Here is an 8,928-nt window from a genome sequence, read left to right on the forward strand (position 1 = left end):
GAAAGCAATCACAAAGCGATGCCACAAGCCAGATCCACCAAGGCAAGATGAATGGCTGAAAACAGTGAGTGAAATATTTGTTTTGGAGCGACTGACTCTGATCAGTCTGATAAGACGGAGACTGAGAGAAATGGAAGAGCTGGACCAAATTCAAGTATCAGTGACACAGTGAGGGATGAAAAACTACACAGTCAGGTTTAGGAAAAGATAAAGGTTTGGCTTATAACACGGTTATAAAGTAGTTATCAGGTCTTATAAAGCAAAAAATACTTACACATTCATGCTAAATGATAAAAAAAATGTTTGTTTTTATCACCACTTCATGCTTTGCTACAAGTCTGTACTAAAACAATTCAAATGAAGTCATGTGTAGATCTCGAAATGCAGTCTTTGCACTCCTACAACTTCCAAATGAGAGGTTTTCCTGTGTGTCAGAGTAAATTCACAAACAATGACTCTACTGTACGTTTTGCTTAACCTTACCCACACTCAGGTTCTTCTTACTTTTAGGTAAGCTGTTAAGTCTGTAGGCATATTTCCATTTAATCTGTTAGCAAATTAGGAGCTTGGGGCACGCCTGCCTTCTTCTGTGGATTCTTGATAGAGGAACCAATGAAATTACCTCCATATTATACCAGCAAAGAGACAGAGAGTTCCTTTAAGAGCATTAATGGTTAATGTTAAATAGACTGGTTTTTATATAAAGCTTTTCTACTCTACTTAAACACTGAAAGCGCTTTCCGCAAAATGTCTCATTCCCCCATTCACACCCAAGTGCTAGCATTTACGCACAGCAATCTAAGGACCACGGACAGCTCCTGGGACACAGCACTGAATGGCAACGAGTCTTCTAAGCTAGTCAGAAAAACACGTATCTAATCAGATCTGGGGGGAGAAGGCATCACTGAATAATGATGTGCAAATGAGTCCACACACACCCTGGAATCACAGTAAGAGGCTGTTCTTCTGTTCTTTTAGCTGTTGCTCACGACGCATGCAGGAAATTCACACACTAGAGATGATAAGGGTGTATGTAGAGCAGAAATGCAGTGTAGGTGGGCTGTAGCGTAGTTAACTTAAAGAGTGATGTGAATATTGCACGTTTCCATCTGGTTTTGTATGGATAGACAACACTTTGAGTCACAAAAACAAAAACAACAACAACGGAAAATAAAGATTATTGAACCGATTTGAGCTTAAGGCCGAGGCACCCCACAGGAAGGATGTGGTGAATGTGTGGTCAGATATCAGAGTGTGTTCAGGTGGATCTGGATGTGGTGGTGGTGGTCAGGAAGTGACTGATTGAGTCTGCTTCTGCTGACAGACTGATTACGCTCTGAAGTGAACAGGGAGGAGTAATGCACCAGAACACCACGGAAAGAGAGGGAGAGAGAGGAGAGGGAAGGGTGTGCCAGACCATCCTTCATCCACCGCCCCCACCTCTCTCCTGCATCACGGAGGAGGGCTATCCCAGCTTCCCCCATCCTCCCAGCATCGTGATCTCCCCTCTGCAGTATCTCCTTGTGCTTCTGTGGGCTTGGCCGTAACACACAACACTTATGCCCAAAGTCCACCCAGGCCAGACTGTTTCACTTTTAGCTACTCATATGACACTTATATGATGAGATAGATAAATGTTACATTATGTGGTTTTTAATTATTATAAGGTGTTAGTTAAACCCGACAAAAAGCTGACATTTTGACCATTATCTTCTCTTTAATGAACAATAATGGCACATATGAAGTAGCGATTATTGGGTTTACACAGTTTACCTGGCATGAATCGGATTAAGGTTGAATGCCAGTAAAAACATGCTGAGAGTGTCCACTTTTAGACCCTGAAAGCTGGCAAGTGGTCCAAACATAGACTATTAATGTGCATCCACTCCCCTCTGGGTTCTCTGCAGAACAATATAGTTGTGCAATTACTAATTTATTACTCCGAGTGGAGTGGGGGAGAAAAACAGGCAGCACAGAGTCACGCAGAAAGTCCCTGTTTGAGAGGTAAACTTACTGAGAAAGGCTTTAATTTTCCAGCAGGAGCCATTACTACTGATGTGAGTGATATTTGGTGAGGGTAACAGCAGCTCGCTCAGATATGGCTCCCACACAGATTTACTGCAACTGTGGCTGTGCATTGTAAATATGAAACGAGAAGGTAAAAGACTAAGCACCTTTGAAACAGTGGATATGCTGCAAGCCCTGAAATGCACAGGCAAGACCAGTAAAGCCTGGAAGAGCGGCTCTCCCGTCCAAGATGCACAGTATATAGCGCTCTTTTTGCGCAAAGTAAAAGCTGCTTTCACACCGGTGCAATACGAGTTCACTCCCACCCCCCATCCTCACCTCTTGTTATCGGCTCGGCAGCCCTGGACACAGAGGCCGTGTAAATCATACGACAAGTAAGTAACAGGATATCGAATCTACCGAGATTTAACTCGCTAATCGCCGACTCTCCATCTCCGGCAGCCCTTCACACAGCACCTGCCTGCCAAGGGGGAGAGCAGCCTGAAGCGGCTTAAAACAGCACCCTCACCTGAACCGAGGCCTCTCCCGTGGCAACGTGGGTCTCTCTCGGGTCCTCCTCCGCAGGGGGGGAGCGGGCGAGGGAGGAGGGGGATCCAGCCGGTCCGGCTCTCGCTCTCCGGGGCTAGGGGGGGTGGGGGCTGCTGGGATTCCTCTCCACGCGCTCCCTGGTCCGCCGACGGAGCTCCTCTCTCCTCCTCTCCTCTCCTTACCCAAGCAGCGTCAAGCTGCGGATGGAAAACGAGAAGTTCCGCTCTCTTGATTTCAAAATAAAAAATTTAAAAAAAAAAATGTACACACATGACCTGTAATATAGCCAGCGAAACAGTAGGGGGCGCCATAAAACAACCCCCAGCCCCTAATTAAGATGACCAGGAGCTTAACGTTTACTTCTAAAAAATGAATTAATTACAAAATAAAATTAAAGCTGCAAGCAGCGTTATGAGGGCCCTCGCACCCCCGGCGCGTCGAGCCACGCCCAACACCTAAAACCAGCACATCCGATCTGATGTCACATTGATGGAATTCATGCATTTAACCACCAGCTAACATTTCAACTCATTCATTCATGATTAGTTAGTCGTTCCACTAGGTGGCGCTCTAACCATTATGTACAAATGGCATAACAAACACTTCCAAGCTCGAGTCTCATCATACCTGAGACGTTTGGGAGAGATTGGACATTGTGTTTTTGAGTGACAGCAGATTACTGCTTTTTGGCGAGTGATTGAAACTCTAAGTGCCGCCATAACCACCCCGTTTCCCTGGACGTAAAAAGCTTCGCAATTTAACATCACAAAGGTCTTTAGATTCCACAAACTGCAGATCGGTCCAATCTGATGAAATCCCTTGGAGGAGTTCGTCAAAGTACGGTGCCTGAAAAGAGGGGAAAATGTCGCCAAAATTAAACATTAATTTTAAAATGGCTGACTTCCTGTTGGATTTGGGATATTGCTCCAAGAGACTTTTTTGTACATCTTAATATCTTCCATAAGCTTACCAGGTTTCAGACTCATAGATAAAACACAGAGCAAGGGCTGATGTTTTGAAATATTGTAGGGGGCGCTGTGGAGCCATTTCGCGCTATTCAATGAAAATGATCACATGACAACAAAGCCTTCATCACATTGGAGGTGTGTGCCAAATTTCAAGCCTCTATAGACTTTCCAAGCCCCTCAAAAGCCACTTCATCTTTCATGGTGGACCGCGTTGCCACCAGGGTGCGCCGTTCAGTTTAAAGTCACAATTTTTGCACTGAAGTATCACGAGGGACTGATGGTGATATTCACCACTTTTGAGGTGGCCACGATGAACCTGTGAAAATCAGTACAACAAAGTGTAAGACATGACATGTCCTGTTGCCACTAGGTGGCGCTGTCCGTATTCCCGACAATGGGCACATCAATCTGTTCAGGGTGGGTCTGACATCATGCCTGTAAAGTCTGGTACTGATCAGACTGGATTTCATTGAGTTATACTAATTTGTTTCTTCATGGCGAGACATCAAAGTTCGCCATGCTGCTGGGGTCACACCCTTTCGCGAAAAGTCACAGTTTTCACTGTACCCCAAGACCAACTCCTTAAGGCTTTCCTGGAGAAATATGAGGCTGCAGATGTCACCCATCACAATACTGTACCCCAAAGTGTAAAACATGACATTTCCTGTTCCCACTAGGTGGCGCTGGCCCTTATGTCAAATATGGCACTTGAAATATGTTCAGGGGTGGAGCCTTATCATATGTATGCTCTTTGGTCAAGGTCAGAAAATGTATGACAAAATGAGAGGTAATAAGATTTTCTTGGCGAGTCATCGAAATTCGCCATGGCGCCACGGCCTCATGGTATTGTGAAAACTCAAAAGCTCCGCAATTTAACATGGCACAAGGGTGTAGTTGACACTGTCCAAATTTGAAGTTTATAAGACCAAATCCCAAGGAGGAGTTCGTTAAAGTTCGAGGCATGGAAATGGCAAAATTAGAGCCAAAATGTCACCTTCTCTTCCAAATGGCGGACTTCCTGTTGGGTTTGCGTCAATGGGCCCACAGACTTTTTTGTTCGTCTTGGAATGATACACATGTGTGCCAAATTTCATACATGTAGCTCAAACCATGTGGTCGTAGGGCTGCATTTAACAAGGCATAGGTGGCGCTCTAGAGCCATTTCCCAGTGCTCATAAGTAAAACCATTAAAATACAAAATTTTTCACCAGACCTGGCATGTGTGCAAAATTTCATGAGTTTTTGAGCATGTTTAGGCCCTCAAAAAGGCCCTTGTTTGGGGTGAATAATAATAATAATTAAAGCTGCAAGCAGCGTTATGAGGGCCCTCGCACACCCGGCGTGTCGAGCCATGCCCAACACCTGAAACCAGCACGTCCGATCTGATGTCACATTGATGGAATTCATGCATTTAACCACCAGTTAACATTTCATTTGCTTCAACCATGAGTATAGTCGTCCCACTAGGTGGCGCTCTAACCATTATGTACAAATGGCATAACAAACATTTCCGAGCTCGAGTCTCATCACGCCTATGAGCTTTGGGAGAGATTGGACATTGTGTTTTTGAGTGACAGCAGATTACTGCTTTTTGGCGAGTGATTCAAACTCTAAGTGCCACCATAACCACCCCGTTTCACTGAACGTAAAAAGCTTCGCAATTTAACATCACAAAGGTCTTTAGATTCCACACACTGGAGATTGGTTCAATATGATGAAATCCCTTGGAGGAGTTCGTCAAAGAACGGTGCCTGGAAAGAGGGGAAAATGTTGCCAAAATTACACATTCATTTTAAAATGGCTGACTTCCTGTTGGATTTGGGATATTGCACCAAGAGACTTTTTTGTACATCTTGATATCTCCTATAAGCTTACCAGGTTTCAGAATCATACATAGAACACAGAGCAGGGGCTGTGGTTTTGAAATTTTGTAGGGGGCGCTGTGGAGCAATTTCGCGCTGTTTAATGAAAATGATCACATGCCAACAAAGCCTTCATCCATTTGGAGGTGTGTGCCAAATTTCAAGCCTCTATAAACTTGCCAAGACCCTCAAAAGCCACTTCATCTTTCATGTTGAACAGCATTGCCACCAGGGTGCGCCGTTCAGTTTAAACTCACAATTTTTGCACTGAAGCATCACGAGGGACTGATGGTGATATTCACCGCTTTTGAGGTGGCCAAGATGAACCTGTGAAAATCAGTACAACAAAATTAAAGCCATGACATTTCCTGTTGCCACTAGGTGGCGCTGTCCGTATTTCCGACAATGGGCACATCAATCTGTTCAGGGCGGGTCTGACATCATGCCTGTAAAGTCTGGTACTGATCAGACTGGATTTCATTGAGTTATACTAATTTCTTTCTTCATGGCGTGACATCAAAGTTCGCCATGCTGCTGGGGTCACACCCTTTCGCGAAAACTCACAGTTTTCACTGTAACCCAAGACCAACTCCTTAAGGCTTTCCTGGAGAAATTTGAGGCTGCAGATGTCACCCATCACTATACTGTACCCCAAAGTGTAAAACATGACATTTCCTGTTCCCACTAGGTGGCGCTGTCCTTGATGTCAAATATGGCAGTTGAAATATGTTCAGGGGTGGAGCCTTATCATATGTGTGCTCTTTGGTCAAGGTCAGAAAATGTATGACAAAATGAGAGGCAATAAGATTTTCATGGTGAGTCATCGAAATTCGCCATGGCGCCACGGCCTCATAGTATTGTGAAAACTCAAAAGCTCCGCAATTTAACATGGCACAAGGGTGTAGTTGACACTGTCCAAATTTGAAGCTTATACGACCAAATCCCAAGGAGGAGTTCGTTAAAGTTCGAGGCATGGAAATGGCAAAATTAGAGCCAAAATGTCACCTTCTCTTCCAAATGGCGGACTTCCTGTTGGGTTTGCGTCAATGGGCCCACAGACTTTTTTGTTCGTCTTCGAATGATACACATGTGTGCCAAATTTCATACATGTAGCTCAAACGATGTGGTCGTAGGGCTGCATTTAACAAGGCATAGGTGGCGCTCTAGAGCCATTTCCCAGTGCTCATAAGTAAAACCATTAAAATACAAAATTTTTCACCAGACCTGGCATGTGTGCAAAATTTCATGAGTTTTTGAGCATGTTTAGGCCCTCAAAAAGGCCCTTGTTTGGGGTGAATAATAATAATAATAATAATAATAATAATAATAATAATAATAATAATAATAATAATAATAAGAAACGGAGCAGATACAATAGGGCCTTCGCACTCTCAGTGCTCGGGCCCTAATAATAATAATAATAAGAAACGGAGCAGATACAATAGGGCCTTCGCACTCTCAGTGCTCGGGCCCTAAATATGTAATTTTTCGCACATTATATTGTGTATTATATTGTGTTTGATTTAAATAAAAGGAGACTTAGTCTTTAGTTCCTTGTCCTTTAGTCTTTCTTTCACCAAAGCAAATTTTGCCCATAAGTCGCTAGCAAGTGCATGCTAATTGGTACATTGTGCCATTTCCAAGCCATAACTCGACTCAAAGAGCAGTTAAACCATAACATTAACTACTAACTGAGTAGAAGCTGATTACCGTGGTCGAAGGCGACTGTTATCAAGATGGTAAAAATATCCTGGACAGGTGCCAGCTTCATGCCTGAAATCAAAATGGCAGATACTGTGACGTCCATAGAGACAGGTATTTTTACTTCCCTATTCGTCGGCTTAGTTATTGATATTTTAACTTTGAATTATTGTCTGTATATATTGCGCTTTTGGGATCTTTTAAAGTGTTTATCTTGAACTGACAACTTTGGTTACACTCCGTACTCACTTCTGTAAAACACCAAATTTTTAGCTGAATTTCCTTTTCTACCTCATTTTCCACATTTAGCCGACTTTTTCTCGGGAAGAAATAGCACCTGATTTGTTAGTTCTACCAGAGGGTTTGTTAACACCGCGCTTCAGTGCGTTTTATTTTGAAGGTACAAATGGGAAATTGTGTATCTCCTTTGCTTCCTCGTAACGGGAATCCTCAATATTGGGCTGTACACAGTGCGCATGCGCTCAGTTAACGGGCCTGCTGTAATCCCCTTTGTCACAAATAACAAGAGGACGCAATCTGCTGTAATTAAGGAAACCTATCTGCCCAATTACAGGTTTCCACTTATGTAACAGTTAAGGTCATTAAAACAAAAATAAACACAGCTAGGTTTATTTGATATTTCTCTTTACAAATTAAAACACAAGATCTGTGCTTTGCAAAGTGCAATCGTGCAGTCGTTTCATCAAAAAAGCAACAAATTCACGCAGTAAGCCCTCAATTTCAAATGTAAAGCAAAAGTATTGGCGAGGAAACTTAATATAACAATTACCAAGTATTAAAAAGAAGATGATGATGAGATATTAATAGTCTTCACGAACTCTGCCATTGCTCATTTAATTTCCTAATTAACTGACTGATTTTTGAAAAACAGAAAAATAGTGATACGTGACCCAGAGTCAAAAGTGACATCATTGTGCATCATTTGTGTTTTAAAACCAAATCTTAAAAATTATAAGTAATAACTATTTAAAAATAAAACGGAACCGCCTCACGTTTCAGGAGTTTTGGAGCTTTTTGCGTGACAAAAGCATCACTGGATTTCAAAAAACAAACAAACAAAAAAAAAAACTTAAAATATTTCGCTCTTGATGAATTAACATATGAGCAAAAACGTTGGAGCTTAATAGTTGTTTTATTTTTCCTTAAGTTTTCCTGAGAGTACAGTACTTAGTTACATCAAGCCCGTGCAAGCTTACCTTACCAGTGAGAAACTGAGGTGAATTATACCTCCACAAGTGCGTGTAAAGGAGGGTTTTTTTTAAGGTGATGGATTTTCATATGCACACTCACTGCTGTGTAGATTCCAGATTTTTTTGCTGAGGCTCTGGCACCATCTGCTGTTCAGTGACCACCTTTATAATGCTGCTGGGAATATCATTTATCTACAGGTGAACAAGCTGCCTTTAACGTGAGCCTCAGATTTAATGATGGGAAGAAAAAAAACAACACAATTTTGTTAAACAAAATCTAATTCTAAGTGCTCAAAATATCTCCATGTTTAATGAAAAGAAAATTTCATGGTCCCCAGAGGATGAGTGCCACTTATTTTAAGAGAACCAAGTGGCCTTTCCTCCAGCATCACTAGTTGGTCAAAGTTTTCACTGATCCAGTGAAGTACACTATATGGACAAAAGCACCGGGCCACCCACATAGGAGCTTCTTGGCCATAGAAACACATACCATGAAGCTCCCATTGCACCGTTTTTCTGCCGATGTTAATGATAGGAGGGAGTCTGGAGCTCTGCAGACACATTGGCGACTGTTAGGCACTATGCACCTTAGCACTGGTGACTCTGCTCTCCAACTACGTGGCTGGAGAC

The 8,928-nt window shown here is 42.7% G+C and overlaps 1 protein-coding gene across 10 annotated transcripts in view; it reads right to left on the reverse strand.

Annotated features, from left to right (window-relative positions):
* Window positions 1-7,563, reverse strand: part of capn5b (calpain 5b) — a 63,479-nt gene extending 55,916 nt beyond the window's left edge. For 7 of the 10 annotated variants that reach the window (XR_014279273.1, XM_082549075.1, XM_082549074.1 and 4 more), the window contains exons 1-3: window positions 7,337-7,563; window positions 7,097-7,159; window positions 2,537-2,753 (exon numbers count right to left, since the gene is read on the reverse strand). The gene's annotated coding sequence lies outside the window, so the exon portion shown is untranslated. The other 3 variants (XM_082549072.1, XM_082549073.1, XM_082549071.1) reach the window with 3 other exon arrangements.
* Window positions 7,564-8,928: the final 1,365 nt, after the last annotated feature.

This window comes from Aulonocara stuartgranti (assembly GCF_965226115.1).
Source record: "Aulonocara stuartgranti genome assembly, chromosome: 10".
NCBI lineage: Eukaryota > Metazoa > Chordata > Actinopteri > Cichliformes > Cichlidae > Aulonocara > Aulonocara stuartgranti.